The 9,054-nt window shown below is 46.9% G+C and overlaps 1 pseudogene; it reads right to left on the reverse strand.

The window, feature by feature from the left end:
- Positions 1-2,527: 2,527 nt before the first annotated feature.
- LOC102860141 lies at positions 2,528-4,306 on the reverse strand (annotated as a pseudogene).
- Between the last annotated feature and the right edge of the window lie 4,748 nt (positions 4,307-9,054).

The raw sequence follows: 9,054 nt of genomic DNA on the forward strand, positions 1-9,054 counted from the left end.
TGATTGCCAACAACTTGGGATAGTTCCTGTGTTATGTTAAGCACTGTTTTAAGGTTTAGAAGTTTTGAAATGCTATTGCTAGCAGTAAACAAAGTCTTGGAATTGTGTTTTGAAGCTAATGCTATCTGAAAAATAAAAAATGTACTGATTTGATACTGCTTTGTTTAACCCACCCATACTATTTAGAGTCCTGAGAATTTGTGAAATGATTGCCAACAATTCTTGCAGACCCTCTTTACCACAGAGGAAAGAGAGAGAATACAGACGGACGCCAGAAAAAATGTCAGAGATGCCGCGGGGCACCCAGTGCAAACTCCTGTTGAAATCGACGCTGGTGTTCCCTTAATTTGACCCACCTGGGACTATAATACCATTGAAAGTAAGGAGAGGCTGTCCAATTATTGCCGGACTCTAGTGGCGGGTCTCAGGGGGGCTGCTAGGCACCCCACCAATTTAACTAAAGTAAGATAAAAAGCGGAAATAACTGATAATAAGTTTTGTTTATTTTTGTTTAAGAGAGAAAATGAGAGTAGTTTTGCTTTAAAGTAAAATGTCTAGTTGTGCCAGAATATGAAAGATAGTAAAAGCTAAATTGAGAGTGTGTAGTAAGTTGTAGAAGGCTTGAGGAAGTAAATTTTATTTGCTCTAGTTGAAAGTTTTAGCATAGTATGAGATTCAAGAAGAAAGGGAGGACCGGTGAGATCGCCGGCAAGAGAGGAACTTAACTAAAATCTTGGCCGCTGTAGTAAGTGAAAAAGGAAAGAGTCAGGGAGAAAATAAACAGAGTAGATACCTGGGTAGCAGGAGACTGCAAGACCCAGAAGATAAAGAAGCTTTGTATCGAGATCCAGCAAGATTTCGCGAAAAGATGGACAAAGATAGCTAACTGAGGCAAGGAAAGAAGCCGTCATGCACATCCCTCCACAAACTTCATCAAAACAGGTGAGAGAATTCCTGGGCACAGCAGGATTCTGTAGACTATAGATACCTGGTTATGCCTCCCTCGCTGCCCCTTTGTACCCACTGACTCGGGGAAAAGAAAACTTTGTTTGGACAAAAGGGCATGAAACTGCCTTTAAGAACATAAAAAAAGACTCTGCTGTCTGCACCGGCACTAACCCTGCCTGATCTGAAAAAGCCCTTTGTCATGCACATTGATGAAAGAGAAAAGGTAGCTAAAGGGGTGCTAACCCAAACTGTGGGACCTTAGAAGAGACCAGTTGCCTACATAGATGCGCTTGGGCGAGCAGAGCCAACTCCTGGAGCAGGAGCGCTGGCGTGTGAGTGCTGAGCAGTCCAAAGCTGAGTCCATGCAGTGCTCACTGGAAGAGCAGAGGAAAGTCATAGTCCAGCAGACGGCCATAGAGAAGAAAGAGCTGGAATGAGCCAAGAGCGCCCTGCTAGAGGAGCAGAAGTCCGTGAAAGAGCAGGCAGAGCTCAAGATCCAGGCCAGTGAGCTCCGAGTCAAGGAAGACCAGCTGGTGGCCGAGCGGGAGGCGCTAGAGCAGGAGCAGCAAGATCTGCAGCTACCAAAAATGAGACTGCTAATATTGTTGTTAAGAAGATTCTAAAAGAAATCTTCCCAAAGTTTAGAATACCTAAAATAATTGAGTCTGATAACGGTCCTGCCTTCGTTACCCAGGTGAGTCAGAGATTGGCCAAGTGTTTGGGGATTAATTAGAAATTACATTGTGCATACAGACCCCAGAGCTCAGGTCAGGTAGAAAGGATGAATAGAACTCTAAAAGAGACCTTAACCAAATTAGCCTTAGAAACCGGCATAAAAGATTGGACAGTCCTCCTTCCTTTTGTCCTGTTCCGAGTTCGGAATACTCCAGGACAATTTAGACTGACACCGTTTGAAATTCTATATGGGGACTCTCCACCAATTTCAACTATGAGTGATAAGTTTGATCCTGATAATGTTTTCTCTGTACCCTTGCTTGCCCGCCTGAAAGCTTTAGAAACTGCAAAAACCCATGTTTACTTTGATCTTGTGTTTACTGTCTTGTCTTCAACCCATTTGCATTGTAAAATTATTTTAGTTTTGTGAAAATTTTCTCTTATAATTAAGTAAATATGTATGTACAAGTGACATTATTAGATTTCTTTTTAAATCTTTTTTTTTTCAGTGTTTGTGGACGTTTATTTCTCTGTGAAAAGGGGGGAAACTAAAGGAAGAGAATAAAATAAAAACGGCACAGTTGACACAGTAAACCACTGGGTGGGGAGAGGGAGGCGGGGAGGCCGGTGGTGGAGGCCCGTCGCCGGGAGCCAGGGACCCACGTGCCCGTGTCTCCCTGGCTGGCGGGCCTGTCTTTCAGGGTCACAGCATGTCCCTCCTCGTGCTGCCCCAGCCCCAGGGAGGTGGACAGCAAGACGTCATCCCAGGCTGGGGAGGGCGGGTTGTGCTGGGGAAGGACCTGGGCTCGGACCATGCACGGGGAGCGACAGCCAGGGCCCCCGACTGCCTTCCCGAGGAGGGGCACGGTGGACCCCATGGTCAGCGTTGGCTCTTTGTCCAGCTTCAGGCCAGAGACAGGACGGTCAGAGCCTCCTGCACAAAGTACTTGACGTCCACGTTCTGGTCCTGGGTCAGCTTCTCCAGGATGGGCTTGACCTCACTCTGCAGCGTGCTGTTGTCCAGGATGGGCCCTATCTTCTGCAGGGACTTGGCCACATTTAAGCGGACGTTTGCGACGGGGTCCCCAGCCATCCGCAGAACAGTGGGCAGCATGTGCTTGATGGTGATGTCCTGGCCACAGACCTCAGACAGCACGTTGATGCAGAAGAGCGTGGTCATGCGGTGCAGGTAGTTGGGGTCCCCGACATGGCCAAGACCTTGGGGATGATGGTGGCGTGAGCCCACTCCTTCCCAAACTTCTCCACCAGCTTCTTCAGGTTGCTGGTGGCCGCCTCGCGGATGGCATAGACATGATCCACCAGCCAGGCCATGCACAAGGAGTTGAGCTTCTCATCGAAGAACTCCACACCCAGCTGTCCAGCCAGCAGGGGCATGTACTCAATGATGGCCAGCCGCACCCGCCACTTGGCGTCTTCAGCCAGCTCCATGATGGCGGGCAGCCAGGGACTGCGACAGTTGCCGGATGCCGATGACCTCGTTGACGCAGTCCAGGTTGGAGATGATGTTGAGCCGCACCTCGGGGCACTCGTCCTTGAGCTGAGCCAGGAAGAGGGGCAGGAGGTGCTCGATGGTGTTGTCCTTGCCCAGGATGGGGGACAGCCCCATGATGACCGAGGCCAGGGCCGACTTGACGTGCTGGTTGGCATCCGACACCAGCTCCTTGATGCAGGGCAGAATCTGGCTCATGATCACGTTCTCCCGGCAGTCGGAGGACAGGTTCTCGCAGAACTCTTTGACCTTGTGGGAGGCAGCGGCCCTCACCTCGGCCTCACAGTCCTTCATCAGGTTCTGGAAGGTGGGGACCAGGTCCGTCTTGGTGATCTCGGGCCCCACGGCCTTCTGGGGCTCCGTGAACTTGTCGGCCACCATGTACCGGAAGCGCCAGGACTTGTCCTCTGCGGCCTGGCGCAGGGTGGGCATCACCAGCGCCTCCAGGTCCTCCTGTGGCAGGAGCTGGGTGATGTTCACGCACGCCTCCACCGCCAGCAGCCGCACCGAGTCCTGCTCGTCTGAGGCCAGGTTGGAGAACATGGGGATGATCTCGCTCTTGACATTTTCCAGCTCCAGCAACTTGGTGAACGCCCCCAGCTTGGAGGCTGTGGCCCGCCGCACCATGGGGGTGTCGTCTGAGCACAGGTTCCGGAAGTACTGTCGGAGTTCGGCCTTGACCGCGCTGGACACCCGGGGGTAGCAGACAGAGAAGAGGCCGCAGGCCAACGAGCGGGAGGTGAACCAGTCGCTGCCCGCCGGGCGCTTCACCAGCGGCATGAAGTGGGCCTAGAGGTCCGAGGGCGAGTGCTCGTGTGAGATGGCCCGCAGGGACTCCACCGCCTTGTCCCGAACTACCTCTCCTCCACCGTGGCCAGCGACTCCAAGGGCAGCAGCAGGCAATGCACGAACTCCGGGCCCCCCACCAGGGTGGTGAAGGTCCCGAGCTGCTCCGCCAGGGCCAAGAGGACTTCATCCTCATCATAGATGGTGTCTGTGAGGAAGGGCAGGAGCTCGCTGCGGGTCCTCTCGACACCAAGGGCCAACGTGATGGTGGACAGCTTCTTGATGCTGTTGAGGCGAAGCTGGACGTCCTCGTTGCGGAGCTCGTCGATGAGCACCGATGAGCACCGCGATGGGGTACAGCGAGTCGTCACCGTCGGCCGCCGCCATCTTGGCTCTGTCCTGTTCCTGTCAGATTGCGGCCAGCGCCGTGCTGCAACGGGGATGGGGAGGGGCGGGCTTAAATCTTAATAGTGATTAATATAAAAACTGATTTTATATTAGATTCCAGTTTGCTGCAGTAGCAGAGAATGTCATGCTATTATTGGCCTTCTGAAGCCCTTTTAGAATAAGAAAAAAATAATTATGTTATAGTAACCGTGCACAAAGAATTTGGCTAGAGATGAATCAGAACATGAAAGTAAAATACATAACTCATTGTTACGAATGCATCTTGTTCTTTCAAGAGCCTTAAGTCTAAATAAGAGTGACAGTGATTTTCTTAAAGATTTCAGTTATAATCAAAGACAATCATCAAGGCTGAGGGTCATTATTGTTTGAGTGCATCAGAGCTCATGAAGAATATTTCTTTGTGAGAAGGGGTGCGTAGAAATGTGTAGATGCATCAGTCATATAAGTTTTAAAAACCTTTTATGTGTAGTATCCACAAATAGTTCTCTGCTTGTAAATGTTAATGTAAAAATATTTATTCTATATATAAGTAGACTATTTAAAAGACTGATTTTACACTGTAAAATGTTACATGAGTAATATGCTTTCTATTAGAATATCAATGAAGCCATAGTCTGTTGAAAGGAGTTGTTAAATGAAATAGACCATAAGCCCTATGTACAAGTTTTTTAGTAATCAATTCAAGTAAATGTTGACTATTATATTAACTATAAGACCCCGTATTGTTAATAAGCTTGTAGTTTTTATAAAAGAATCAGTGCAGTTCAGTTAATGGTACTCCGGCATCAATATCAGTCTCTCAAGCAGGTAGAAACCTCCCACTAGTTCTAAGATTAGAACTTTTAACAAAAAGAAGTGGGGATGAAAGATTAAAATTAAAATGGCCCCTATAGTTCCCAGCTGAATTAAACTCAAGTTTCTATAGTTCTCAGCTAAGTTAAACTCAGGAATTTTTCCATTGTCCCGGGTAAAGCCCCACACCCAGTGTTCCAGGAAGAAAAGTCTGATCTCAGGGCAACGGTATTCCGAAAATTGGCCGACCTCAGGGGTAGAGCAAACAAGCAGATGTTTCTCAACTGATAACCCAGGTGCCTTTGTTTCCCGACTGATAACCCATGTGTCTTGTGCTTTTCCACTGCCCTAGGGCTTGAACTCATTGTATGCTTAAGAATTTGTGAAACCACCCTATAGTTAATGTTCCAAGAAATGGCTAACTACAAAGGTTAGGCAAATATGCTGATGACTTAAGATCTATCTAAGTGCCACATGTGCAAGAATAAGATATTGTGCAAATATGCTGTGTAATCCATGAACGAAGCCGAACCAATGAATTCAAACTGTACTTTTATCACCCAATGAGAAGCTGACACCCTGTTGTATCCCCCTAAAGTGTATAAAAAGAGCCAAAATTGTCTGCTCGGGGTCGACTCCTCTGTCTCCTGCGAGAGATACGTGTCGGTCTGGAGCTCCGCAATAAACCTCTTGCTGTTGCATCAAGCCGGTGTCTCAGTCTTGGGTCTTCGCCGTCCGCTCGGAACAGGACCACCGGTTCGGGGGTCTTTCAGAGGTATTCATTGGTAAGGAACATCATGTTCGGAAAGATGGAGGGTCAGAGAAGGAGAGGTAGACCCAAGAGATGGATTGACACTCTGACTTCAGCAATGGCCTCAGAGGGGATGACGATGACACATGATAGGACAGGTTTTAGGATGGCTGTTCATAAGGTTGCTATGAGCAAGAGTACTTGACTCAACGGTGCCTAACAACAATATCATCTATTTCCCACACCTCCCTCCCAGCCCGAGTTAATTAATGTAGCATTTGAAGTTGCCACTACTGGTATAAGCAGAGTGGAGACGAATAAATAGTGATCCTGTCTTTACAAAAATCAGGGCCTGTGTGTTGTTGTTGTTGTTGTTGTTGTTATGTGCCGTCGAGTCGCTTGCGACTCATAGCAACCCTATGTACAACAGCCCTAAACTCCGCTCTGTCCTGTGCCAATCGCACAGTCTCTGACACTCCCATCCCAATTATCCCAGTCACTGAATCAATCCACCTCATAGAGGGCCTTCCTCTCCTGCGCTGTCCCTCCACCCTCCCAAGCATGATGTCCCTCTCCAAGGACCGGTCTCTCCTCACAACATGTCCAAAGTATGTTAGATGGAGCCTCAGAATCCTTGCCTCCAAGGAGCCAATCGGTTTAACCCTTTCCAGGACAAATCTGTTTGTTTTCCTAGCAGTCCATGGTATTCTCAATACTCTTCTCCAGCACCACAGCTCAAAGGCATCAATTCTCCTTCTATCCTCCTTGGTCATTGTCCAACTCTCTGATGCATAAGAGGTGATTGCGAAGACCATGGCCTGTATCAGATGCACCTTAGTCTCCAGAGAGACACCATTGCTCTTCAGTACTTTGGAGAGGTCCCTAACAGCAGACTTTCCCATGGCAATGCACCTTTTAATTTCCTGGCTGCTGGTGCCAAGAGTGTTGACTACGGAGCCAAGCAAACTAAAGCCGTGTACAATCTCAATCTCTTCACCATCCATCCTGATGCTGCCAATTGGTCCAGTGGTGAGAATCTTTGTCTTCTTGACATTGAGCCTCAATCCATATTGTAGGCTGCAGTCCTTGACACTCTGCAGCAGGCGCTTCAGGTCCTCTTCAGTTTCAGCAAGCAGGGTAGTGTCATCTGCATAACGCAGGTTGATAAATCGCCCACCAATCTTGACCCCACATTTCTCCTCATAGAGCCCAGCCTCCCGGATAATCTGTTCTGCATATAGGTTGAAAAGGTATGGAGATAGGCTGCATCCCTGGCGTGCGCCCTTCCCAATTTTGAACCATGCAGTGTTCCCTTGCTCTGTTCTGACGACTGCCTCCTGGTCCAAGTATAAGTTTCGCGTGTAGCTATTATTTTTCATAGCAAGCAAAAAGAGAGAAACCACTAATAAGGGGGTAGATCAAATCAGTAGGCACACACAGCTCTCATGACACACACTGTAGGTTTTCTTCTTTCAAGATGGAATCTGTCTGGTTGGGTGCTTGGTCAACACAAAAATATCCCTTCAAGATGGCTGCAATCTAGAAGAGGGCAGAGACTTGCAGTGCACCTGAAAGCTCTTAGCTGAGTTAAGCTTATTAAGAGAGAACACCTAGAGATTCCCATTTAGGCTGTGTTCCTGAGCCCTGTGATGCCTGTATTTGCTGAATGCTGCCTTTCCTAGTCTGAACTATCTTGGAAAATATTTAGTACATCATGTAAAGAGGGAAAGGAAATGGGAAAATACAAATTCCAAAATTGCTTTTTGATTCAGAGCAAACCTAGCAGTAATCTAGTTACAATTTAAAACAGTTACAAGTTTCCTTCCTAATTATTGACAAGATCTTTGTTACAAGGTGAGAAGACCTTATTATGATGTTAAAAGAGGGAATAAAGTTCCAGCTGTAAGCTTTAGGGAGCTCTGGTGGCTTAGTGGTAAGGAATTGCACTGCCAACCTGAAGGAATACAGGAAGAGTGCTGAATATCCCATGGACTGCTAAAAGAATAAATATGTTTTGGAGAGAGTGCAACCAAAGTGCTCCTTGGAGGCAAAGATGACAGAGAGATGATCTCACATACTCCAAGCATCTTTCTAGGAAAACCTACCCCCTAGAGAGAGAACATCGGGCTTGGAAAGGAAGACAAGATTAATTGACACAGTGACTGCAGCATGTTTGAAATAACAAAGATGTCTCAGGATAAGACAGTTTCAGATATGTTCTTCAGAGGGTGGCAATGAGTCTTACTCGACTCGATGGCACCTAACAAAAACAGCATAAGTGAAGTAGGATAAAGTACAAAGGCTATTTCCAAAAACAGTTAAGTAAGACTCAAGGCAGGCAGAATTTTACTGTTTTCTTTCTGTAATAGTGAAGCAAGCTATGTTCTACTTAAAAATTTGGAACACAGGCTTACCATTAGAAGGAACTGCACAGCTTCTTCCCATTTTTAGTTCAGATGCCATTTTAATATTTCTCCCCCTCTTTGATATTTTAAGTTGCTCAAGCAACTATTTCAGGAAGTTTTCAACATCTCCCCTAGACGTTAAATTGGACAAGGATCAGCCTTCTCCATTCACATCAGTCATTTTATTAAACCAAGACTGTCTAGAAAATGAAATTCCTTGTTTCCCAAGATTGGGGATTGCAACAGGAAAGAAAGTAGGGTTGTTGTTTTGTATTTTTTTAAAGAATAATAAGGAGCTGCATTGCCAACAACCCAAAGGCAGGCAATTGGAATACACCAACGGCTCCTCTGGAGAAAGGTGGGAAATCTCCTTCTGCATGATTACAGCCTCTGAAAACCTGCTGGAGAGTGAGCTGTGAGTCAACTTCTGTCATGACAGAACATAACAACAATAGCACTATTTCTTTAATAGTATTTTTAAATAGAGGTGTTCTTTAAAAAAAACACAGAGGCATCCTTTGCTCTAGGGGGACAGTTTTTGTTATGAACCCCAGAATTTCTTCTTTTCCTCCATCTCCTTTCCTTCTTTACATGTTGTGCTGCATTAAAATATTTGAACATTCTCCACCCAAAGGTAATAAAGGAGGTCAGAATTGCTTCCACTGTGGAAAGCTGGGCCACTTCAGTAGACAGTGTCACAGACGAGAGCCACAGATAGGCAAGGGAGTAGAGAGGAAGCTCCCACTCACTTGCTTTCAGTGTGGATCTGAAGGACACTT

This window comes from Elephantulus edwardii, unplaced genomic scaffold, assembly GCF_000299155.1.
Source record: "Elephantulus edwardii isolate Elephantulus edwardi_28Jun2011 unplaced genomic scaffold, EleEdw1.0 scaffold00144, whole genome shotgun sequence".
Taxonomy (NCBI): domain Eukaryota; kingdom Metazoa; phylum Chordata; class Mammalia; order Macroscelidea; family Macroscelididae; genus Elephantulus; species Elephantulus edwardii.